Raw genomic sequence first — 26,105 nt, 5'->3', positions numbered from 1 at the left:
GATACTGTACTGTCTAGTATTGTAAGAGATAATAGAATAGCAAGACTTCTCCTAAAATCTACTATCATCTCTACAGTTATGAAGGCTGAAGTCTACAAAAAGGACCCTTGCATAGGTCTTTGGAGATTCAAGATGTTGTAAGATGTAGTGCAGAGCCATATTAACAGCATCATCTGTTGATCCATTTGCTCGGTAGGCAAATTGCAAGGGGTCTAATAGCAGATCCATGATGGTTTTCAGGTGGGCCAGCTCTAATCTTTCAAAGGTTTTCATAACTACAGATGTCAGAGCAACTGGTCTGTAATCATTCAGCTCCTTGATGGTTTCTTAGGCACTGGGATAATATAGTGTTTCCCTGAAAATACAACCTACCCAGAAAACAAACCCTAGCCTGATTTTCATGTCTGCGCCTAATATAAGCCCTACCCCCCAAAATAAGCCTGTTAAGTCCCATCCCCCCATCCGCCTGTACGAGGTGGGACGAGGCACATGTGTAAAAATAAAGCTAGGAATAATCCTTTGGGGAGCACCATGATGGCAGTAAATGTGCACCAGAAACATTTTAGCCAGCACTTTTGCTGTTGGGATTTTCAGACGGTATAAAATGGACCTGTTTGGAGAAAAGGTCCATAACAACCCAAATAACAATGTTTCCCACACTTTCTGGCAGTTCCACAATGAAATCCATGGAGATCTCTCTCCAGGGTGCTGAAGGCTCAGCTACAGTCTGTCAGAGTCCCAGGGATTTTCTCTGGCATCTCTTGGCAGCTGCAGACAGGGCAACTGGCTATGTAGCTTTCAATGTCTTTTTTAAGGGACGGTCACCAGAATTGTCTTTTGATGAGATGCAGGGTCTTGACAAATCTGAAATGTCCGTCCAGTTTGGAATTGTGGCATTTTTTAATAAGGTCCGGTCTTTGGCTTGCAGGGATGTAATGTTTGTCCCCCCACCCAGGCTAAGTCATCTTTAAGTAAGCAATTGTTTTTGTGAGCTTGGAACCAGTCATCCTTAAGGAGTGCCTCCTTAAATCTCTGAGCTGTTGCATTATCGGTGGGCGGTTCTGCTTTTGCCTGATTACTTTTGCGGCTAGCTGGGATGTTTGGTGCATAGGTTTAACAATTTCAGTCTTCATGCTGTTGTATTGGGGTTTTCTGGATAGGGCATTGGCTAAGACATTCCCCCCTCCCCTAGAAAATATTTAAGTGTAAAGTCAAAACATTTAAAATATTGCGCCCAGCGTACTTGCTTGGGGTAAAGTTTTTGTGGGGTTTTACGGGCTTCTAGGTTTTTGTGATCAGTCCAGACTTCAAATGGGGTTTTATTTCCTTCCAGGAAATGTCTCCAGGTGAGAAGCATCCATCAGACAGCATATGCCTCTTTCTCCCAGGCAGCCCACCTTTGCTCAGTCTCAGTTAATTTTTTGGAAGTGTATGCACATGGTTGTAACTGATCGTGTTCTTTCTTTTGGAGTAGGACAGCCCCCACTGCTACATCGCTGGCATCCACAAAAGGTTCATCTGGGTCTTTTAGAATTGGCTCGACTGAGAACAGCTGTTTGAGGTTTTCGAATGCCGCTTAGCATTCCATTGTCCAGTTAAATGTTTGTCTTGATTTTGGTTTGTCCTCTCCCTCACTTTCATTTTTAACAGATTTCTGATGGGAAGGGCAATCTTGGCAAAAGCTAGGATGAATTGGCGATAATAATTTGCAAACCTCAAGAAACTTTGTAGTTGTTTGCATGTGCGGGGTGGCTCCCAATCAATAACAGGTTGCACTTTTTGTGGGTCCATTTCTATCCCCTCTTGGGATATTCTGTACCCAAGGTAGTCTATTTTCTTTTGGTGGAATTCACATTTAAACAGTTTTGTGTAGAGTTTGGTGGCTCGGAGTTTGTTAGGACTTCTCAGATTAATTTTGTGTGTTCAGGTTTTGTTTCAGTGTAGATTAAAATATCATCCAAGTCAACCAGGACCCCTTTGTATAAGTGTTCATGGAGCACTTCGTTAATTAACTGCATAAACACAGCTGGGGCTCCCTTTGGTCCAAAAGGGAGCACTTTAAATTGGTAACACCCCAGTGGGGTGTTATAAACAGTTTCCCACTCATCTCCTTCCCTTATTCTAATGCGGTAGTACGCCTCTCACAAGTCCAGTTTAGAGAAGATTTTTCCTTTAGAGAGGTGTGCCAGCATGTCTTTCATAAGGGGGTGTGGGTATACATTTTCTACACTGACCGAATTTAAATTTCTATAGTCCACCCAGAGGCGCAAAGTGCCATCTTTCTTTTCCTGGAATAGTACTGCTATTTTTGGTCAGATAGGCTTGATGAATAGGTTCTTGTCAATGAATGCTGGGGTGTTTTAACTGTGGGCCAAATTAATTTAATTGGTTTTTAATATTGTTTTAATTTTTGTATTTTCTGTATTTTATCTGCTGGCTGTTCACCGCCCTGAGTCCTTCGGGAGAAGGGCGGTATACAAAAATAAATTATAATAATATAATAATAATGCTCTCAGCTCAGCTAGTTGTCAGGGGACATGCAAAACATTTTTGGATTTGGGAGTTTAGCGCCTGGCAAGATTTTGGGAGTTTAGCTCCTGGCAGTCAGTGGCGTGATGGAGCGGGAGTTCGTCAGATGCCTCTTTGCTAAATACCTTGTCCAAATCCTTTTACTACTTTGGGATGTCTTGGGTTTTGGCAGGCCAACTGGTCATGGCCATGTCTTTGTCCCCTTTTCCTCCATATCTCTCTTCCAGTTGTTTGCAAATGTGACGTGCCCTTGGAATTTTATGGTTTCTTGTTTCCAATTTATTTTGGGGTTCCACTTCCATAACCACGTGAGTCATAGGACGTGTGGCCACTCCATCCCTGGTGCTACTATAAATGTGAGGGTTTCATCATGGCTCCCTATGTTTACTTGCAAGGGTTCTGTGGCAAAAGCGCTGGCTCCTCCCCCAATACTGTCCTGTCTAGTTGGCAGAAAGTGATGGGGGTTTTCATTTTTCTCAGGTGAATTCCTAATTTCCTCACCAGGGTTGGGCTGATTAGGCATCAGGTACATCCCAAGTCCAGCAAGGCTGATATTTCCTCCCCTTAAAAAGTCTTAGGGGTAGGGTGAATGATTCGATCGGGTCGCTTACCAGCAGGTCATCTTCCAGATTACTTTTGGACTGGCTCAGGTCATCTCTTGGGGTGCCGGAGTTCCTTCCCCTGGGGTTGAAGGGGAGTGGAACTCCACAGCCTCTCGGCTTCTCAGTGTGGTTTCTTTTCCCTTTGGGGTGGTTTTTGCAGGCTTCCCTCCAGATGGGCAGTCCGGCTTTCTGGCAGGAGTTTTCAAACGGCACTCCACTGTGCAGTGCCCCTCTTTTCCGCACTTAAAACAGCCGGATGGCCTTGGCGCTTGAGCAGTTTGTGGCTTGAATGGCTCTCTTTTCCCCTGGGGTGGGTATCTTCTCCAGACTCTGCCAGTGCAGTATTGATTGCAGGTCATGTCAATTTTGACTTCCTCTGCCATTAGGTACCATTCATGCAGGCAGTTAGGGGCCCCGCAGGTCAGGCAGGCAATGTATAGATCATCATTTAATCCATCTTTGAACCAGCTCACCAATATATTTTCTGACCAATCCACTCCACAGGCTAGGTCACGGAATTCCTCAGTGTATTCAACCACCGGCTGGCAGCCTTGCTTTATGACTCAAAAGCGATCACAGGCTTTGTGGTCAGCGAGGGGGTCTTTAAATCGGTGTCGTAGTGCCACCATGAAGCAATTGAAGTTCTATAACTCTGGGGCATCGGCATTGTGCAGAGTTACCATCCACCTAGCAGCTGCTCCTTCCAAGGCTAGGGTGATAACTCGAACTCGCGCCCCCTGGGTTGGGAAGTTTCCCCCATATTCCTACATGTATGTGAGTACTTGGGCTAAGAAGAAACCCAACTTCTGGGGATCCCCATTGAGTTTCACCCCTGGGGGGGTTTCCTTTCCAGCTGGGGCCCTCTGGGTTGGCCAGGGATAATCGCCTGGACAGGGGCAGTGAGTAGTTGGATCCCTGGTGCGACTACTGCTCCACCGCCAGCACCAGCTTGGTCGGCTGCGGCTGGGTCTGGGGTGACAGCTCAGGCGCCCTCTGTGGCTGGTGGTTCACCCGCTCTCTTCTGTTGGTGGCCTGGCTCACCTCAGACGTTGAGATTCTCCAAAGCCTCCATCAAGAGCCTGTTGATGTGCCGCTTCAATCAGTCATCCCCCAGCAGTTCCTCAATCAGCTCTTCCTGATTGGACAGGGCTTCCAGTTCCATCTTCCACCCCAGTTTTTGGCTACTGCAGATGAGGGTAACTCCCCTGGTTCTTCCTCAACCATTGGGGCTTCGTGGGGCTCTCTAGGACAGCCTCGATGTCCTCGATGGGGCATATGGAACCTGTGTCAGGCTGGATAGTTGTGGAAGTTTCTCCCTAGCACTCGGCCTCCCTTTGCTCACTGCTTTGTTTGGACATGGTTTGTAGGGTCCCCTCAATAGAGTAGAAAGTAAAGAGAAAACTTTTCCTCTCCAGGTTGACCACGTTTGCAGAGCCTGCTTTATGTAAGGCCCAGACTCTCCCCCTTATTCAAGAAAGTAAAGAGTCTTGAAACTTGGCATTTCAAAAGGAACCTTGGGCTAAGAAGAAACCCAACTTCTGGGGGTCCCCATTGAGTTAGCAACAGATTCAAAGCAGGCTCTGAGGTCCCTCAGGGCATACAATTAGACTAAAAGAAATTAGAGACTCCTCCCAATATTCCGATGTGCATTCAGCCAATACATAGGTGTGAAGATGTTATTGTACTGGCCGCTCTGAGAAAGAGATAAGAGAACTTTCTCAGGGCCATCTTCTGGCGATGCAGCCCACATGGCCCACTCTCCCCTTACATTCCCCAAGAGGTGAGAAACTGCCAGGAAACTACGGCACCAGGCAACGGTTATAAATCAGGTTAAAGGTTATACAAGAATGCAAAGCAGGATATGGAATACATAGAAAGGAAAAGAAAGTAAATGTACCAAGTATAAAATCCCCCCCCTCCTCAGAAGAATGGCAGATACATGGATCTAACATAGGGGGTGGGGTGTGAAGCTGCCCACATGCCCCACCTGCTTACCTTAGGACCGCCACAGCCAGGTCTCCCACGCCCTGACACTTGTCATGTCACTGCTGGACTTCTTATGCAGCAGTTGCTGCCGCTCGCAGCCAGACACCATGTGGTGCATTGTGCTGGTGCCGCCCCTTGCGCATGCAATGGCACAACACAACACACAGCCTCCTGCCATGAGCGGCACTGGCACAATGAGCCACACAGTGTCTGGCCGCAGAAGTTAGACAGCAGCACAACAGGTGTCGTGGCGTGGGAGATGTGGCTACAGCGGTCCTAAGTTAAGCAGGTAAGACATCCCCCCAAAATAAAACCTGGTGCTTATTTTGGGGCCCAAAAGAAAATAAGGCCAGGTCTTATTTTGGGGGAAACTCAGTAGTAGAGCTTTTGAAGCAAGAAGGAACATAACACATCTCTCGTGATTTATTAAAGATGCGGATGAAGATGAGGGCCAGTTGGTCAGCACAAGCTTTCAAGCAAGGAGTTACCTTGTCTGGGCCTGCTTTTCCAAAAAGCCTGCTTTTTTGTCTGTGAACTAGGTCTTGCACATCTTTTTCTGTGATCACCAGAGGTGGGGGTCAGAAACCCCAGAGGGATGGGGTCAGTTGTAGGAGGCTTGGCTGCTGTTGTTGTATCTGAGATGGAAAGAGTAGCAATAGTTGACAGTGATCTCTCAAACCTTCAGTAAAACACATTCAGGTCATCTGCCAGTTGTCAATTCCTTTCAGCATGAGAAGGAAGTTTGTAATCTGACGTTAAACGTAGTTTTTGTCATTTTAATGCATAGTACAAGGTTTTAAAATGTGTAAGGCCCAAGCTGAAGAGATACTGCTAATAGCTGGCTGGGGATGGGCGATTTAAGAGCCCCTCTACGAGGGAGATATTTGATAAACAAACAAACAAACAGCATGCAATTCTTTGGTCAGAGAGCACCTGTGGAACCTGGCTTTTGGAGAGCAGACTCACAAAATGGCTGCCATGGGAGACTCAAAGTGTCCACCTTGTTGGATTGGAATGGGACAACTCGCCATGGCCAACTAACCGCGGGACAATTTGCTGCAGAACAATTTAACAATTCAATTTAATTATTTAAAATAAATTTAAAAATATTTTAATTTTTGTCATTCACATTTCATTCTGCACCAACATCCTTTGAGTTGGGGTGGATGCTTTGCTTTGGTTCCTATTTACATTTATTTCATCATTATTTATTTTTCACATTTTTGAACCTGTCTCTCTCCCTAATTTATTTTCACATAATCTATTTCAAATAAAACATAGGCCCCCTGTGGCCTAGCCTTGCTATGGGAGAAGTCCTTTCAATTCAAAGAGGTGACATTTTGTTTCAGAAAGAGATTGATTTGAACCGTCCTCTACTACTTTCATGATCTCTTTGGAGTTTGATAGTTTTTGCATTTATTTTCGGGCTGCCTTAAAATCAGAGAGAGAAAAATGGGGAGGTCTATAAGTCCAACATATGAAAGGAGTACAGGTAGTCTTCAGCTTATGACCACAATTGGGACTGGAATGTCCATTTCTAAGCAAGGCAGTTGTTAAGTGATGCATGCCCCATTTTATGACCTCTTTTGCCATGATCATTAAGTGAATTATGGTAGTTGGTTATTAAGTGAATCTGACTTTGCCTGTTGGAAGCTGGCTGGGAAGGTCACAATGGGAATCACATGACTGTGGGACGCTGCAACTTTTGTAAATAAATCCAGTTGCCAAGCACCTGAATTTTGATCACATGACTGTGGGGATGCTGTGAACATCATAAGCGTGAGGATGGGGCATAAGTGACTTTTTTCAATGTTGTTGCAACCTTGAATGGTGGCTAAACAAATCGTCCTAAGCCGAGGACTATCTGTAACATGAAGCAACCGGAGTGGTTGCCAGAACCGACAAATTCAGGCCTGCTGAGCCCTCAAAAGCACCAGAGATGCTGAGCAGCCGCTTGGCTATCAGACCAGAGAGCTGCTTGAACTGTGTGGCTTTGACTGCGCGGTGCATGTTCTTCAATGCCAAGTGAGCCCGTCCTGAAGTATCTCCCAGCCAAATCATGCCAGGTGGTGCAGCCAGGTGCCTTCTGGGTTTAGTTGAGGCATCTCTATTTCTGTAGTTCCTCTGAAAGTTTCTGCTTTTACCCAGACTGGAAAAAGGACCTTTGTTTTAATTTGCCGACCGATGCTTTTTGGTGCAATATAGAGCCGAGATGTGACTCTTTCCTCTCTCTCCTTCTTCCCTCATCCACAATCCTGGTTTCAGGTCACGAGCAGCTTAGACACCCCATCTGTCCTTCGGGGCCGACCCCGGTTGGTGGCTAGAGCACAGAGGCCCCAGCATTCACCACCAAGGGTCACCCATGCCTGGCACACAAACACCCAGGCTCTTCTGGGAAATGGAAGAGAAAAGGAGAGGAAGAGGCTTGGTGGAACAAAAGGAGGTCCGTGCTTTATCCCATCACAACCAGCCTTTCATGCCTGGTCACCAGGCTGAACACCTGTAGATTTTTTTTGAAAAGCTTATTTAGGAAGTCTGCTTGGACTATCATCCTGACAGTATTTATGCGGATTAAAATAAGCTGGGTGAGAAGAGGGTCAGTGGAATTAAATTCCAATTGTTCCATATTCTGAGTTTTAATGACTACAAACCTACAGGTAGTCCTTGACTTATTACCATAATTGAGCCTGAAATTTCCATTGCTAAGCAAGAGTTAAGAGAGTTTTGTCCCATCTTTGATCATTCATGTAACAATCAACTGAAGTTATGAATCCACTGAAAAAAGTGACTTACAGCCTGTCCTTACACTTACAACCATCACAGCATCCCTGCAGTCACATGATCAAAACTTGGGCGTTGGCTACGGTCATGTATGGTCGCAGCACCCCAAGGTCAGATGGTCACGATCTGCAACCTTCCCTGGAACTCAATGGGAGAAGCTGGATTTGCATAATGACCAACTGATTTGCTTAAGACAACAGCGATTCACTTAACAACTGTGGCAAAAAAAGGTCATAAAATCAGGTATGACTCACAATGACCACATCATTTAGCAACAGACATTCTGGTCCCAATTCTGATTGTAACCCAAGGTCTACAGGGAAGCCTGGGTTTGTGCGAAAGGCCGTGGGCTCTGCTCTTGCCTTCCAGGGGGCTCCCGGGTGCAATTCGAGGGGCTGGTTGTTAGCTTGAAAAGCCTTCGTGGCTCAGGACTGGCTCTCCAACCGGTGCCGACCTGTAGGGGCAGATCTGGCGGGGGCCTTTTCAGGGTGTGGCGCTCGCTCGCCCTTTGGGACTTGCCCCGCAACCCCGCTGGCCTCTGCCCGGCATCCAATGGGGCTTCTGGATTCGGTTGATGGAGAGACGGGATTGTTCTCCGTGTTAGCTTATTTTTCGTGGCCGTCTTTTACTCTCTCTTTAGCGTTTCATCGACAGCCGCCCCCTCTGCAGCGCCACCGGCCCTTCCCGGGAAGCCAGCCTCGCTTCCGACGTCGGGCGATCGGAGGCCAGCCGTCCCGGGCGGACCAAGCGGCTCGCGCCACCGGGAGTAGCGCCGAATCCTCAGCGGACTCGCGCGGGACCCGCCCGGAGAGCCTTGGGCTTGGGGGCAGGCGCGCGGGATCCGGCGAAGGAGCCTCTTTCGCCCGGCTGGGAAGGGCGTCGCCGCCCCTGGGCTGCGGCGTCTCTTGGCGGGACCCTTCGCGCTCCCACTCGGCCTCCCGCCTTCGGCCCCCCGGCCCTCTCCTCAGGGCGAGTCTTCCCCGGAGTCACCGGGGCGGCGGCCCGCTCCGTTCCCGCCGGACTGTACCACCCCAGCCGGCAGGGAGGGGGGCGCTCGGGGAGAGCTCTGCGCCCAGCGGCGCCTTCCGTGGGCTGGGGAGGAGGGCGCAGCCCAGGCGGGCTCGGAAGTCCCTCGGCGGGGCCGGGCTTGGGCGGGGGGGAGATGCCGGGGAGCCCCGCCGGGGGGAGCTGCAGGGACCTCCTCCCCCCTCCCCGCCTTTGCCCGGGCCCCTCCTTCTCGCCCCCGCCCAGCAGCCCGGGCGGGCAGCGCGTGCCGCTCCGGCTCCAGCGGTTGTAAGGAGGCGGCGGAAGATGCGGCAGGAGTGGCGGGCGCTCGCTTAGCAGCCGTCGCGATCGTCGGGATAGCCCAGCCCTGGTCAGGTAGATGGCGCGGGGGGCCCAGCGGCTGGGAGGAGTGGCGGTTGGCGGGCGGGCGGGCGGGCGGGCGGGCGCCTTTCCCCGGGGCTTGCCCTGCCGGACGCGCGAAGGAGGCAGCCCCCTCCCGACCCCCACCCGGCCTTTGGAGCAGCGCTGCAGGGAACAGCGCAGAGAACCGCCGACCCCCGACTCCCCCCCGGCCGAAGGGGCCGGCTCGCCTTGGTCGCCGCTGCCGCTGCCCGAGAGGAAGGGGGAGGCTCGCTGCCCCCCGGGGGTCTCTGCAGGGAGCCCGGGGGAGGGGGGCTGCCTGTCCTGGGGGTGGATGGAAAGTTGGAGCGGGGGCCGGGAGGAGCGGCGATTCTGCACTGCACACAAAGAGATGCCTCTAATCCCCCACCAGCGGCCGCCCCCTCCCTGCCCCTGGGCAGCAAACCCCGGGGAGAGCCCCTCGGCTCTGCCCGTGGCTGCGTGCTGCCTGGTGGCGGATGGGGAGAACCCTCGGGGGGGGCATCCACACCTCCCGCCTGCCGGTGGACCTGCCCAAAGAAGAGGAGTAAGATCCCCCTCCCCCGTACATGCTGCTCTTGCCTGGCCGGGATCAGCAGCCACAGCTGGAGCTGGACAGAGATCCCTCCCCAGCATAGATCCGGGATCACGGCAGGGAGAAGGGGGGGCTGCTGGTGGTACCAGTTCCTGAATGCTCCTGAAGCCATCCTTTGCTCCCCCCCACCCCACCCCCGCATTTCACCCCAGTCCTCTGGAGTTTCAATTGCTATTTTTGTTACAATATGCTCTGCCATTCGTGCGTGGGGCATTTTGCAGGGGTGAAAAAGGTAAAGCTGGGTTCCTTGCATTTCGTGGACAGCTCAAGCAGTTTTCTTGGTAGCTTCAAGGGAAACCTGTCTGGCTTTTCACCTTCTTCTGGGATACCCTTTCTGATTTCCTAGCCTGGCCTTCCGCCGCCTCCCCCTCCCCATTTTCTTCTGAGACTCGCCGGGTCTCACCCTTCTCACATCAACTGTGTCGGCCCCAATTGATTAAAATGAGAGCAGGGTCCCCTGCTACAAAGGGCTTACAATCTCTCCCGCTGGCTCTGTTAGTGCTGTACCTGATATTTATTTATCAGTTCAATGTGTTCACTGTGCAAGAGGTGGAGAAAGACTTCAGCTTAGGTGGATTGGAAAAGAAATATATACGTTTGTAATTTCTTTATTACATTCATCTTATTTTTGCTATGGGATTCCCATCCAGTCAATTCTCCCCTGCAAACAGTTCCAGAGGCAGTAACTGTCCTGACAATGACCATGCCACTAAGGCATAATGGCCAGGTCCCTCACCCTGAAGGACCCATTGCTGATGACCGCTGGCCCAGGTCTCTTCAGAGGAGCCAGTTGAGTTCTGCAAGTGCTGGAATGCTGGCAACCTTTGAGGCTCCTTGGAGAAAAGAGAGAAATGAAATGACCAGTGTGATTGTCCATTGTGAGACCACACTTGGATATATGTTGTCACACTGGAAAAGGTGTGCAGCAAAAGCCCTCTGGAGCCATTTGCATCTGAGAAAAAAAATGACCCATTTTGGACTTCATGGCTTAAGAAAAAGACAATTCGGGGTTGGGGGAGGCATTCCAGAGTTTTGCCATGAAATTGACTGGCAGGGAAAATCCAGAACTGGCAAAGGAACTCCTTCACATCATTGGTTTTATTCATGTGCTGCCCCAGGATAGATGGATCAGTCTTTTGTTGGATGTTGCAAAATGGATGGCAACTGTTAGCCTCGGAGCTGCAGCTACGTCCACCCACCCTCCTCCATCATCAGCCCTGGGATCCTACGATCATACAGTATTGCATCCTTGAAAAAGACTGGTAGATGGCCACTTCCTCTGTTATTGGCTTTCAACCAGGTTGCAACACCTGCTCACTTTGGCTGATCTTGAAGTAGATCCATGGGTGAGAAGGAGCTGGAGGCCTTCGATTTCATGCATGATCTTTTCATGCAGATAAAGCTTCTGGAATGGCATGACCGAAGAATGTTCTTCTGCTCTTCCTTCTGCCTTGGACTTCCTTGGTTTGACATTAGGGAGCAGCAATTATTTGCATGTTTCATTTGGAGTGAATTCTGCCTGAAATCAACTTCCTTGAATAGGAATGGCTACGTGTTGGTGGGTAAAAATGTTGGGGGCAATTTCAAATGGGCTTTAGGGAAGGACCAGAGTCTTGAAGTAACTATTCCCTCAAGTCTTTTCTCCACTCCCAGAGGGACAGGATTTCTGAAGGAGCAAAGGCTGCCTCCCCGTTTCCACCAGAAAGGAAAGAATTGCAGTCCAACTTTACTCTAACATATGCCCTTTTGCATTAAGTATGCTTACTCAGGTAAGACAGTGAGACCATTAAAATTTCTTATTTAAAGGTAGTCTTCATCCTCATCTTTCTGGCTTTAGTTGGAGAGATGCAGAATTGGGGAAGAAAATAGTTGCACACAGCTGGATCTTTATTTTGGATCCTTTCAGCTCCATCCTGGTGCTGAAGGATGCTTTGGATGGCCAGAGTTTCTGTTAATCAAGGAACTGCCTCTGTTTTTCCATAAATTATTACTTTCCATGTCTTGGTTTCAGAAAAGAGGAGAAACATTGCCAGGGATTCGAGGATCTTCGGCTTGTTTATGCTTTCAAGTGCCATAAATATTCATGACCACTTTCTTAGATGAAGGAGAAATTAAGTCACCACCAAAATTTTAAAAGTCGCTCAATGTAGAAAATAGCTATTCTTTCCTCTAGAAATTAAAGTCAGCTTTTCCCCCCAATCTAACCTCAGACAGTTGGAGAAAAGCAGAACACAAATTGTTATTGAAAAATTGAGAGAAAAAGCATAAACAATTTGGATACCATTTTCTTAGAAAAATTGAACAAGTTATAAAAGGAAGTTTCTGTGGATTTGAGAGACATATAAACTAACCTCAGTTTTCCCATTACAGTTAAGGAAAGGAGCTGTTTAGAATTTAATAGCTCCAGTTTTGTTGGACTGCAACTCCAATCAGTCCCTGCCTGCTTGAAAAAAGTATCGATGTGCACCAGGATGAGTTTTCTGACTAGCCGTTTCATAAATGTTTCAGACCCCGAAACACTTTAATGGATTTATTTAAACTGCATGAATAAAACATCAGAGATTTGTTTAAAAGAATACAAGAAAGAAAGCAAACAAAAACTAAACAGAAGCTTAAAAAAATCCCCATACACAATAATTTCAGAATAAATAAATTACACTAAAGGGGTAAATTAATAAATAAATTACACTAAACAATAAATTGTACCCCTAAGGCAAGATGACATTTTATACATCCATGATCAATATTTTGATTGAGAGGAACTATTGTATAGTGGAAACAATCTTTTAGGAATTACTTTGGTGAGGTAACTAAAAAGCCAAGAAGAAGGAGAACATTTTACTGATGTGTACATTTCTGATCGACCGCTATTTTCCACACCCTGGCAAAGAAAAGTGCACTTTAATTGTCTTGTGTTGTGCCAAGGGCTAGGGGGCCATCTTGAGTGGGTAGCATGCCACTGCTCATCCTGGGGAAGGAGAGGAGGCTGTGAAGATGGCCCCAGGCCTGATCCATGGACTTGTGGCTTCCGTCAACAACCTGCCTGCTCTTGGGGCATCTCCCCTCTTTCACCCTGGGAAAACCAACCACATCTGGTAGCACCTTTTTCTTGGCCTGATTTTTGGCTTATTCCCATCCTAAGTGGAGGGTGTGCACTTGATGAGGAGAGAAGATATGAGGGGAGCAGATCTGGCATTCTGCCGCAGTTTGCTGCCACTTGGCATCAATTCTCACTTTTCAGTGCCCAGATTGCTTCCCTCTAGTTCCTCTTCTGTGAGCGAAGGCTGGAGGAGAGCCAAGTAGACTGCATCCTAAGGAGGGAGCAACTTGTGTCTTGAACACTGAGGAGGATCTAGATGCTGGATCAGCTGTGCAGACCGTCCAGGATCAGAGAGGCCACTTCTGCCTCGCCCTGCTTCCTCTTTGGGGCAGCCACAGTTGAAAATTCAACCATGCAAAGGGGCATAGAGACACACCCTGAAGGGATTATTGATTCTGTGAAGACGTGGACCAGGAGGAGAAGCATCACTGGAACGTTTTAACTAAGGGTGAAAGGAAAAGGGCCAAAGACGCTTTTGTATCAGTCTGCTCCCCCTGGGCTAGAAAGGAGATGTGGGCCTTTGACCAGTGGGGACCAAAGGGGGCCAGATTGGATTCGAGGGATTGGTGCTGAGGCAAGCAGGCAGACACCCCTCGGACATTCATGGCACAGCTCGGGAACCGAACTCTGCCTGGTGAGGGAAACCCCTCTGCCAATATTGGATGCTAGAGCAAATAGAGCAAACCTTTTGCTAAAAGAGGGAGTCAGGCACCAGGCATGGTGGATGGTTGGGGGAGAGCTGGGATGCCAGGGAATCTGGAACGCCAGGCCCTTCAAAATCACAGCATCCTTCATTGCTCTTTGGATTAACTCCTTGGTCCTTTGGACTGCAATTACAGACAGACTGCAGAGAGGGAAAGTAAAATATTAATGAAGCAGCAACGCTTCCCCACCCTCCTTCTCTCTACACTCTTGCCTTTCTTCTGCTGCAAAAATGCTTCTCAAAAGGGAGATGACCCATTTAACACAAGAACTCCAAGCACAAACTGATCATTCTCGGTTCTTTCTTTGAGGGTGGGGCCTGCCCTCATGATATAACCCAAACGTCCACCTCCAAAATGGGTTTAGAAAGCCCAGAATCCGGTCAGCCGAGACTTCTGTGGGGTCAGTGGCTTTGGAGAGCCTTCTCCCTTCCAGGGCAACTTTTTGGATGACGGAGGGTTGCTAATTTTCAGAGAGAAGGACTTCCTTTACTTGAGCTGAAAAGCCTCTGTTGTCAAACTCTGTCATTGAAGTCGCAAAGGTGCTTTTCTCAAGAGGCAACTGGACTTTCTGGTTTTTCTTTGAAGACGTTTCGCTTCTTATCCAAGAAGCTTCTTCAGCTCTCAGAGGCGAAGCATTTTCAAAGGAAAACCAGAAAGTCCAGCTGCCTCTCGAGAAAGCACCTTTGGGACAACCGTGACCTGGATGACTGAGACTCTCCATAGACCTCTGTCATTGAAGGTTCGGTTTCCCATTCTTTTTTCCTCTGACGATTGCGTCTCTTGCAGTCTGGACTCCAAAGCCAGAAGTCTGACTTTGAACATATCTCATGGTCGCTTAAAGTCCAGCCTCACCTGGCTCAGCCTCTGGTCTGCAGTGGTGGCCAGTCCTGTGCCTACAGAGGCTCATGGCCAGTGGTTACAGCTGGAGCATCCTTGGGTTTGAGCTTTCAGAAAAATGTCAGCCTGGAGAAGGGAAAGGCCCTTTTGCAACCAGCTGCTGTTGCCTTGCACTTTCTCAGAGTGAAAGAGATGCATCTTTGGGGAAAGTGGTTGTTGCAGGACAGCAGACTTGGAAATTCTGGACTGGACCTTCAGCAGCACCTTTGGCTGAAAAAGAGCAGGGAGCAGCTGACAGGAAAGCCACCTCTTGCCTAGGATGGGGGTCCAGCCACCAGGTCTTCCTCTGGCTGGGCCTGGAAAGGGGCCTCCTGCAACTGCCTCAGAGGTTCCCCAGTAGAGCATTTGGTGCTGAGCGTTTTCCCCTGTTTAGGGGAGGGAATTCCTGTTCTGAGGATCCATTGTGCTGATTGTAAACTGAATAGTAGCTGCAGTTGAAATGGGCTCCCAGTGGATCGGGAGAAGCATCCTTGTGTGGACCGGCCCGAACCCCGCAGTCGTCCCTTCCTTTTTGCAATTCCTATGTCCAGAATTCCTATGCAGGGATCTTGGGAAGGGTCAAAAAATCATGGTGGTGGTTGCAACTTTGTTTTAATGTCCAGCTGCCCTCTGTGCCTTCTGGCTGGAGCCCACCATTTCCACCCTCTCAGAAGCTCCCCCCCCCGGCTTTGTGCAGCATGTCTCCAGTTCCACTCCAAAGGCAGCAGATCCAGGGGCCATTATGGGAGAGGGCTTTACAGGGTGAAATGGATGGGTCCTATGAAGCATTCTGTCAGGGTTCCAAGGAGTACCCCCAATGAAATAAAACTCCGATCATCTTTTGATCATCTCGCTTCTTCACAGCTCCAAAATGCACAGGCTCCCAAAGGTTTCCCCCACCCATTCCCGGGTGCCAAAGGGAGGGGGGCATGCACTTTAGCCCCCTGCCTTCGGCTGACATTTCAGGTGAAAGTTCTGCCTGTCTTGTTCTCCTTGCTGCTATTTTCAGTCCTTGGCCATCAGGGCGCCCATCTGCTGCCTGGGCGAGTGGGGAGCCGTGCTGCCACCCTTTCCTAGAGCAGGATTTTGCAGCGGGGGACAGTCTGGAGGGAGATGCTGTGGAAAGTCTTCCCAAGGAACAGGCCAGAGAAGCCTGTTTTTGCTTTGCCTCCAGTAAGAAATGTTGCCTGAGCTCCCAACCTCTGAACTTTAAAACAGCTTCCAGAATGGGGGGCTTTTGCCATCTCCACTCAATTGAGCGCCTTCTCCATTTTCATCCTTTCCTTGGCTTCATCCAGGATTATCTGCAAGGGATGGTTTTTAAAAAAGCAAAATGGTGGATACAATACCATGATGCAAGCTAAGCTCGTTGTTGTTTTTTATGTGTGCTGTGTGTCTGTTTTGACCATACCTGTGGATATCCCTGCTGAAATCCCTCGTCACTGTCCCTCGGAGGGGCTCTCCCGAGAATAGATCCTTTATGTGGGACACACTTTATAGCTCCCTCACAAATGATTTGGGCTGGCAGATGTGCAATATTCTCCATTACATTGGAATGATGATACCAATTATTTGGGATGATAAGAGGAACAGCAACAACAACAAAAGCACCAAATGGTTATAATGGTTATAAATGGTTATAAAACGGTCAATCATCTGACCGATCTGATCTTACGTCCTTTTTTGCAGTGAATGCCATGGCTCTAAAATGCCACGGTCGTTAAGCAAACTAATGCTTCACCGTAGGCATGGTTTTCTTGAAAGCCAGAAGTAAGTGCTGGCTTTCAGCAAAACTGTTATAAAATGTGGTCACACGACTGTGGGACAGTGCAGACGGCCCTAAATGCAGTTGTGTTGCTAAGTGCTCAAAGTCGGACATGTGATGGTGGAGAGGGCCCTAAATGCCCTTTTTCAGGTTAATTGTAACTTCAGTTGCTAAGCAACTGGTCATAAGTTGAAGATTACCTGTAAACTAGGCAAATAGTTTACAAACTATCAAATGCAAATGATTATGAGGAAGGGTCAAGAGAAAAGAAAATGCTGGCAGCTGTATCACTTGCTTTTCAAAAGATAACCGGAAGGCAGTGCTCATCCACAGGGTGTGGTCAGAAACATCCAGATGGTCACTCCCAAGAAAGAGGGAGAGCATTGACTGCACATCATGGCCTCCCTCTTGGCTTCGTTGTGGACCCGTCTGCAGAAGGGGGGCCTCTGGGAGCCCAGGAGAATAACACAGGTTAAAAAGCTCACCCCAGTCAGCATGGAGCATAAAACACAGAACCATAGAGCTGGAAGGGACCTCAGAGGTCTTCTAGTCCAACTGAAGGGGGAGATTTTAAACCATCCCAGTTAGATGGTTGCCCAGTCTATTTTTGAAAGCCTCCAGGGATGAAGCACCCCAACCCCAGGAGGGAAGCTGTTCCATTGATTAATTGTTCTCACTGTCAGAAAATTTGGTACTTCTAGGTTGGATCTCTCTTTAATAAACTTCCACTCATCACTTCTTGTCCTGCCCTCAGGTGCTTTGGAGAATAAGTCAATCCTTTCTTCTCTGTGACAGTCCCACAAGGACTGGAAGACAGTTATCGTGCCGCCCCCCATCCTTCTCTTTGATAGGCTAGACGTAACTAGCTGCCTCAACTGTTCTTCATAGGACTTAGCCTCCAGCCTTTGTCATCTTCGTTGCTCTTTCTGCAGTCTTTTTAGAGTTGTATCATGGTGACCAGAATTGTACAGAATATTCAGGTATGGCCTCTCCAGTGCAGTGTAAAGTAGGGCAATCACTTGAGTCTCTCCCTCTGCTGATGCAGTACAGGACGGCATTGGCTTTTTCGGCAGCTGCAGCACACGGCTGGCTCATATTTAAGTGGTTGTCTACTAGGACTCTTATCTTGTGTGTGAGAGAGAGGGAGGGGGAGGGAGGGGGGAACAGCCACCATTTGCCTGCTGTTAAATAAGGTAAAGGTTCCCTCACATATATATGCTAGTCCTTTCTGACTCTAGGGGTCGGTGCTCATCTCCGTTTCAAAGCCGAAGAGCCAGCACTGTCCAAAGACGTCTCTGTGGTCATGTGGCCGGCATGACTAAACACCAAAGGCGCACGGAACGCTGTTGCCTTCCCACCAAAGGTGGTCCCTGTTTTTCTACTTGCATTTTTTTTTTACGTGCTTTCGAACTGCTAGGTTGGCAGAAGCTGGGACAAGTCATGGGAGCTCATCCCGTTCTGCGGCACTAGGGATTCGAACCGCTGAACTGCCGACCTTTCGATCGACAAGCTCAGCGTCTTAGCCACTGAGCCACCGCGATATATAGATGTACATAAATAGGTATCTATAATTGACTTTGACAGCCATTTTGTGAAAATGTTCACCAGCCATGTGAACAGGCCCTGCTTCCTCCCACCACTAGGCAGAGCTGTCCTCCATTGTTCCAGTATTCAGCTGTGGTTTTCACCCTTACACAGACATGATCCGAGGACGGAGGGAGGGGAAAAGGCATGAGAGGCCAGGCTAGGATCATCAATGGGGCTTCAGGCCAGCCTTTCCTGCTGAGATGAAGTTAATCCTGCCAGGGCAGGGAACCGTTGCCCAGACCTCCTTTGGTCCAAGATTTCCATTGTTGAGTGCTTTGCCTCACTTTGGTGGCTCAATTAGGGTCTGTCAAAGCGCAGCAGGTGCCATTTTGATTTCCTCTTGCCCACATCAACCCTCTGGGGTTTAGTTTTGCTAGAACTATGAAGCTGCAAACTTTTTAAAACGAAACAAAAGCTAGAAAATGGATTTCACATAAATTTCTGGTATTCTTTCAGCAACTTTGTTTCCAGATTTATTTTCCTTTGTTCTTCCCTTCTGGTTTGAAGGTAATAAACATACAGGTGGAGTTCAAAGGGCAGCAGATGAGCTGGTAGATATCCTGGCCCTGGGCTTGGAGTGGAGGCTGTGGGCTCAGGAGGAAGAGCTCCCAGTTGTTAAGATTTGTTTCTTTATACATGTCAGAAGCATCACAATTAAAATAAGGAATACCATGTGACATAAAATTTAAAATATAAAATAAAAGATTAAATTATGTATAAATTAAACAGATCTTGCCCTCATTAGTTATGTGGTTAAAATGATGGCCTAGAAACCAGGAGATGGTGAGTTCTAATCCTGCTTTAGGCATGAGAGTCAAATGTGTGACTTTGCGCCAGTCTCTCAACCGAACCCACCTCACAGAGTTGTTGGGAGGAGAATAGAAGGGGGAAGGAGGATTAGGTAACTGCCTTGGGTTATTTATAAATAATAAAGCTGGAGTCAAAATCTAATAAATAAATAACCAGGAATGAATCTAAATAATGTTAAGCATTTTTGCTGTCTTGAGCTATCTATAGAAAGAATAAAAATGGGATAAAAGTAAATAAATAAATAATCTGGTACACGTCTAACATTAATGGTACATCGTAATCATGCTTCTAAATGCTTTGCACTCCGTGGTCAGAAAGCCAAAAGCTGGCAGAGTGGCACAAAATGTCCTCTGTCTTCTTATCTCCACGGACAGGAGGCTAATTTCTGAAATACCACAAATCCAGAGCAGATTTCCAATCAGTCCGTGACCTCCTTTCGGAAAGCTGAGCCACCGGCAGCAAAATGTTCCCTCCAGTCAGTTCTGCTTTGAGCCTCGCTGGAGGCAAACAGGAGTTGAGCATTGTGGACACATCCTGCATACATATTTCCCAGAATCCCCTGCTCTAGCGAGTGCTCTAAAGGGAAGCTGTGGCCCATGAAAGTGGGGGCTGGGCAGTTGTCTGGGATTGGCACTGCGGCCCATTTCCCATTTCTGATCTGGATGGGTAGCCCCCCCCCCCTCCCACACACGCACCCCTTAGCATAATCAAAGCAAATGTTGCTCTTAAAAAGCCCTTTTGTTGAGATCAACATTTGGGGACCGGCATGTGGAGCTAGTTGTGCTGGGCTAGCACAGCTGAGCTTTTATGAAATACACTGCAACAGCTGCTGAGCGAAATTGATGGAGGGGAAGTGAATGTGCTGGGAAAGGCCGCGTTTTCTCCCTTCCCAAAAGAATCAAAAAATCTGGTCAGTGCAGGAGAAGCAAAGCTTTCCTTCTCTCTCTCCCACCCCACCCTCTCCACCCCCATCCTTGGTCTTATGCAATGGTTTTGCTGATGAGTCCAAATGAGACAACAACCAGCGAGGACATGGCTGCGTCTCCATTCGGGAATGTGATAAGGATTAGGGCAACGAAAGAGCCATGGCTAACCAAAAAAAAAGTGACCAGCAGGCTTTTATGGTGGGGCTCTTCTCCCTCAAATCTCTGCAAAGAGGTGGGGCGGAAGGCTCCTGCAGGAACATCCCTCAAGGACCGGCAACCAAATTTGCCAAGTCTTGGCCCCTATCACCAGAAGGGCAAAATCAGAGAATAGGATCTTGTGTAGTCAAGAGTCGGCCTATAGCTTAAAACTTTGAGTGTAACTATGGTAGATGCAGGAAGACATAATAGCTACTTTTGTATTGTGGGGAGATAGAAAAGTGTTGTTTTTTTTCTTTTTCTTTATTCTATTTACAGTACCACATCATATTTCTGGTTAGTTTTATCAGTATTTTATTTCACATATTTATAAAATTTACAGGCCACTCAAGATATGGTTTGCTAGTTTCTTATTCATAGATTATATATAATGTTTGTTCAAGTTTTATACTTTTTCTTTACAGTACTTATATTAAAAAGTAATGTAAAGGTAAAGGTTCCCCTCCCACATATGTGCTAGTCGTACCTGACTCTAGGGGGCGATGTTCATCTCCGTTTCAAAGCCGAAGAGCCAGCGCTGTCCAAAGACGTCTCTGTGGTCATGTGGCCGGCATGACTAAATACCAAAGGCGCATGGAACACTGTTACCTTCGCACTAAAGTTGGTCCCTATTTTTCTACTTGCATTTTTACGGGCTTTCGAACTGCTAGGTTGGCAGAAGCTGGGACAAGTAATCGGAGCTCACCCTGTTACGTGGCACTAGGGATTCAAACCGCCAAACTGCCGACCTTTTGATCGACAAGCTCAGCATCTTAGCCACTGAGCCACCATGTCCCTAAAAAGTAATATATTTTTCTTCAAAACAAACATTTTGTTTTGCAAAATGCAATCCAGCTCCCAATAAGGTGGATGGAATATTTTTTTTAGCGCTTCACGTTTCTGAAGTATATTATTGAATAGTAATGCATGGATACCAAGAGCAGAGAGAATGTTTAGGAAATTTGAATGTTTCCTGAGTGATTTCCCCCAGCAGATTTGTTAGTGATCCCAACTTGCAAAGTTCCAATGCAAATTACTCCATGACAAAAAGTACAGGTTGCCTAAGGTATTTTTTTGCAGAAAAAAATCCATAATATAAAAAAGATGTTGAGACTGTGAAAAAGAGTGCAAAAAAGAGCAATAAAGATGGTTAGGAGCCTAAAGGCTAAAACATACGAAGAACGGTTGCAGAAAGTGGGTATGTCTAGTTTAATGAAAAGAAGGAATACTGGCAATAGGATAGCAGTGTTCCAATATTTGAGGGGCTGCCATAAAGAAGAGGGGGAGGGGTCAACCTGTTTTCCACAGCTCCAGAAGGCAGGACAAAAAGCAATGGATGGAAACTAATCAAGGAGAGAACCAATCTAGAACTAAGGAGAAATTTCCTGACAGTGAAAACAATAAACCAACTTTTGCCTTCAGAAGTTGTGGGTACTCCATCATTGGAGGCTTTCAAGAAGAGACTGGACAGCCATTTGTTCGGAATGATATAGGGCAGTGATGGCTAACCTTTTGGTGGGGAAGGCCGTTTTTGCCCTCCCCAGGCTCCTAGAAAGGTTCTGGAGCCTGGGGAGAGCGAAAAATGGGCCGCCCCCAGAGGCTCTCCGGAGGCCGGAAACAACCTGTTTCCCGACTTCCAGTTGGCCCAAAAATGAGCTGAACTAGAGCAATGCTTGCGTGCCCACCAATATGGCTCCACGTGCCACCTGTGGCACACGTGCCCTCGGTTCGCCATCATGGGTATAGGGTCTCTTGCCTGAGCAGAGGGTTGGACTAGATAACCTAAGCACCTTCCTATTCTGTTATTCTATGTTCTATGTCCATTCCACCAACCCTTTTAATTAGCTATTGCAAATTGTTTTTCAAGGCAGCCTCTGCTATAAATTGGTCCCCTTCCTTGGGAAGGAAGAGCCTCTGCCCCTAAAAGAGAGAAAGATACAGATTCTAGCTTCACCCCATCAGAACTCTGCCTGCCTAGCTTAGAGGGAAGAAATTAGGGGACCATTACTTAAACAATTTGTTAACACCTAATTGGACAGTCAGTGATAATTGTTTGTGTGCGTGTGTGTGTTGGCCAGGAACAAGGGAAAATTGACTATCCCTTGTAACCCTTTGCGTGCGAAAAACTCAAATCCATCTTTGCTTCTTCTGTAACCACTTTGGCTTTAGTAAAGTATACTTTTGATTAATCATGAACAGAATGGTTTTAAGTCAAGGGCTACCTGTAAATAAATAATATAATGAGCCATATAGAGAAGTTAAAAGAAATTAAACAACACTGTTGTTCCAAAATAACAGGAAACCTGGCTGTCTATGGAGATTCTCTGTCATCTAGATCAGTGGTCACCAACTCGTGGTCCATGGACAACTGGTGGTCCGTGAGAAAATTTTGGTGGTCCCCAGAAAAAGTATTTGCATTTTTTATACTGCACTAAATACTATTTATCTTTTTAAAAAATTCGTATTCGCAGGATTTAAAATTATGAATTTAGTGATTCCTGAGGTCCAAAAGGTTGGTGACCCCTGATCTTAAGTCATGATTGTCCCAAAGGTGCTTTTTCAAGAGGCAACTGGACTTTCTGGTTTTTCTTTGAAGAGCTGAAGAAGCTTCTTGGATGAGAAGTGAAATGTCTTCAAAGAAAAACAAGAAAGTCCAGTTGCCTCTTGAAAAAGCACCTTTAAGAAATCTGGTTCTTTTCCAAAACTGGGAATAATACTACTTTTCCAGTTTCTTAAAGCAATGTTCTTAGCAGTAACCTCTGCCTGATACAACTGTAATTCCATTCAGTCAGATTTCAAAGTTTGGGGATATAATTTAGCATAACATTAACATTTCTAATTTTCAGATCTTTATAATAGTTATAGACCAGTTTAAAGAAAGTGAGATACAGTAAAAATAAATATATATTTAAAAACCTATAAAATGCTAGAAGACATGAATTAAAAACTGAAAGTATATAAAAAGTGAGAAGGGGTTGGATGATCATGTAAAAAAGGGAAAGGCTTCCCTGTCGTGTCTGACTCGAGGGAAGGGGCGGTGCTTATCTCCGTTTCCTAGCCAAGGGAGCCAACGTTGTACGAAGACTTTTCTACGGTCATCTGGCCACCATGACTGTATGCCAGAGATGCACGGAACGCTATTACATTCACACCGAAGTGGTACCTATTTATCTACTCATACTTGCATGCTTTCGAACTGCTAGGTTGGCAGGAGCTGGAGCAAGGAACGGGAGCTCACCCCTGGGCTGCCCGCTTTTCAACTGACAAGCTCACCTTCTTTAACTGCTGAGCCATTGCAGCCGCCTTGGATTTAGGGGAGTATAAAAGGCTGCTATGTGGAAGGCTATCAAGTTACAACACATTCTAATGTGGTGAACTAGGGGCCCATTAAATCCAGTTCCTAACACAAGTTACCACCCAACCAATTTTGAGCAATGCTGCACAGAACTTGGCAATGCCATATGTTATACAGCTAGTTAGGATAGTCATAATGTGGGTCACCCAGATGACCAACCCAATTTTACGGCCTTTTTAGCAACAGTCATTAAGTGCATGCAGCAGCCGTAATATGAAGCCATTGTTCACTATGGGTGTCAGGCTTGCATTTTTATTGAGAACCCAAAGTAAACTTCAGTTTTTATCAAAAACGTCAAATTGTGGTCATGTTACCACTGGATGCTGCAAGTGACCATAAATGAGGGCCAGTTGTTGAGCTCCCAAAATGCGGATCCCAAAATGACCATGGGGTGGAGGGGCAATCATTTAAACTAAGTGGTGAGTAGCCCTCCAGAAGTCCCTCATAACTTTGAACAGGCACTAACCAATTGGTCATAAGTCAAGGATCAGCTGTAGAAGGGTTAATGACTGAAAAAAATAATGTTAAAATATTTGTCCATAAATGTATATACAGTGTTATTTCAAAAAGGTGTCAGACTCCCATAAGACCAAAAAAGATGAGTCAATGAGTCCCCAAATGTTTTGCATCACCAACAAAAAAAATCTGACATTTGTTTTGTATAAATTTTAAGTTTTAAAAAGAACATGAAACCTATGGATAAAGAGAGAGAGGGGGAAGGAAGGAAATGTTCAGAAAGAAGGAATAAAAAAGAAATGGAAGCTTCCAGTTTCCTTTGCAGCAAATATAGATACAATTACAAAATTTTCTCTTATTCTAAAAAAAAGCTCACTTTTTTTCCTATTCAATGTTTTCTTCTAATCAAAACCACAAATCATTAATACATTTTTTCTGTTTCATGCAAAAGGACTATAAGGGGTTTCCAGTCAGCCATCAACATAGACATTGTGTTTTCTCTGATCAAGGTCAACTTAACTATCTCTGCAAGTCCCTCCATCTTCACCAACCATTCCTCCACTGTGGGGAAGAATAGTGTCACTGCAGTTAACATACATAAAAACAAAGTTCTCTGACTTTTCTAGTTACTTATCCAGTAGTCCCAAAAGTTTCTGGTTTCAATTGAATTTTAAAATCTTCTGAATTAATATATGTATTTGTATCCCCCCCGTTTTTTGGGGGGGATATGACATCTGTCCTTCCAGATTGGTGTTTTGCAACCTCAGCAATTTTAAAATGTGTGACTTCTGGGAGCTGAAGTTGACAATTTTTTTATTTTATTTATTTATTTATTTATTTGTCAAGCATATATAAGATAACAGGTAAAAGTATAAACATAATTTGAATACATGAAAAGAGTAAGTAAAAAGGAATATTAGGACAGGGATGGTAGGCACGCTGGTGCACTTATGCACCCTTACAGATCTCATAGGAAAGGGGTGAGGTCAACAGTAGACAGTCTAAGGTTAAAGTTTTGGGGAAGAAACTACAGAGTCAGGTAGTGCATTCCAGGCATTGACCACTCTGTTACTGAAGTCATATTTTCTGCAATCGGGTTTGGAACGGTTTACCTTGAGTTTGTATCTATTATTTGCTCATGTATTGTTGTGGTTGCAGCTGAACTAGTCATTGATAGGAAGGACATTGTGGCAGATAATTTTATGTACTATGCGTAGGTCAGACTGAAGTCGGCATAGTTCTAAATTGTCTTAAGCCCAAAATTTGGAGTCTGGTGGCATAAGGTATTTTATTGCAGTTAGAGGAATGGAGGACTCTTCTTGTAATATATCTCTGAACTCTCTTGATTGTATTTATGTCCGATATGCAGTGCGGATCCAGACAGATGAGCTGTATTCAGGAATTGGTCTAGCAAATGTTTTGTATGCTCTAGTTAGTAGTACAATATTACCAGAGAAGAAGCCACACAAGATTAAGTTAACAACTCTTAATGCTTTTTTGGCAATGTTGTTACTGTGGGCTCTGGCACTTAGATCTTTAGAAATGAGTACTCCAAGTTCCTTGACAGAGTGAGGGTCATCTACAAGGTCATGTCCATCTAATTTGTATTTTATGTTTTGATTTTTTTTTTTTTTTGCCAATGTGCAAGACAGAGCATTTGTTGGTTGAGATTTGATGTTGCCATTTGTTAGACCAATCTGACACATAGTCAAGGTCTTTTTGAAGGGTAGTTGTATTGTCGGTGGTGTTGAATAGTTTAACATCATCAGCGAAGAGAACACAGTTGCTCTTGTGGCTTCCGGTGTCCCAATATAGCCAGCTGACGCCATTGGGGGCAAATTACTCGCCCCCACGGAGAGGGCTCGTAACTTGGGCGTCCTCCTGGACGCACGGCTGTCTTTAGAAGATCATTTGACGGCCGTGGTCAGGGGGGCTTTTTATCAGGTTTGCCTGATACGCCAGTTACGCCCCTTTCTAGATCGGGACTCCCTACGCACACTCACTCAGGCACTCGTCACTTCCCGCCTGGACTACTGCAATGCTCTCTACATGGGGCTCCCCCTGGGGTGCACCCAGAGGCTCCAGCTGGTCCAGAACGCGGCCGCGTGGGGGATTATGGGGGCGACGAGGCGCTCCCATGTGACACCTCTCCTGCTCGAGCTGCACTGGCTCCCGGTGGTCTTCCGGGTGCGCTTCAAGGTGTTGTGACCACCTTTAAAGCGCTCCATGGCTTAGGGCCGGGGTATTTACGAGACCGCCTTCTGCCACCAATAGCCTCCCACCGGCCAGTACGCTCGCACAGAGTGGGCCTCCTCAGGATGCCGTCCGCCAGACAATGTCGGCTGGCGACCCCCAGGGGGAGAGCCTTCTCTGTGGCGGCGCCCACCCTCTGGAACAACCTCCCCCCAGAGTTACGTACAATAACAGACCTCCGGATTTTTCGTTGGGCCCTGAA

The 26,105-nt window shown here is 46.9% G+C and overlaps 1 protein-coding gene across 1 annotated transcript in view; it reads left to right on the top strand.

Moving 5' to 3' along the window:
* The first annotated feature begins 8,931 nt into the window (after positions 1 to 8,931).
* HPCA (hippocalcin) overlaps positions 8,932 to 26,105 on the top strand; it is a 31,034-nt gene continuing 13,860 nt past the window's right edge. The window contains exon 1 of the mRNA XM_034413230.3: positions 8,932 to 9,278. The gene's annotated coding sequence lies outside the window, so the exon portion shown is untranslated. The remainder of the gene's footprint in view (positions 9,279 to 26,105) is intronic.

The sequence above is a fragment of the Pantherophis guttatus genome, chromosome 10 (assembly GCF_059756535.1).
Source record: "Pantherophis guttatus breed Tessera chromosome 10, ASM5975653v1, whole genome shotgun sequence".
NCBI classification, from domain to species: domain Eukaryota; kingdom Metazoa; phylum Chordata; class Lepidosauria; order Squamata; family Colubridae; genus Pantherophis; species Pantherophis guttatus.
Note: the sequence above shows the minus strand (reverse complement) of the source record. Positions and strands in the feature narration are given on the sequence as shown.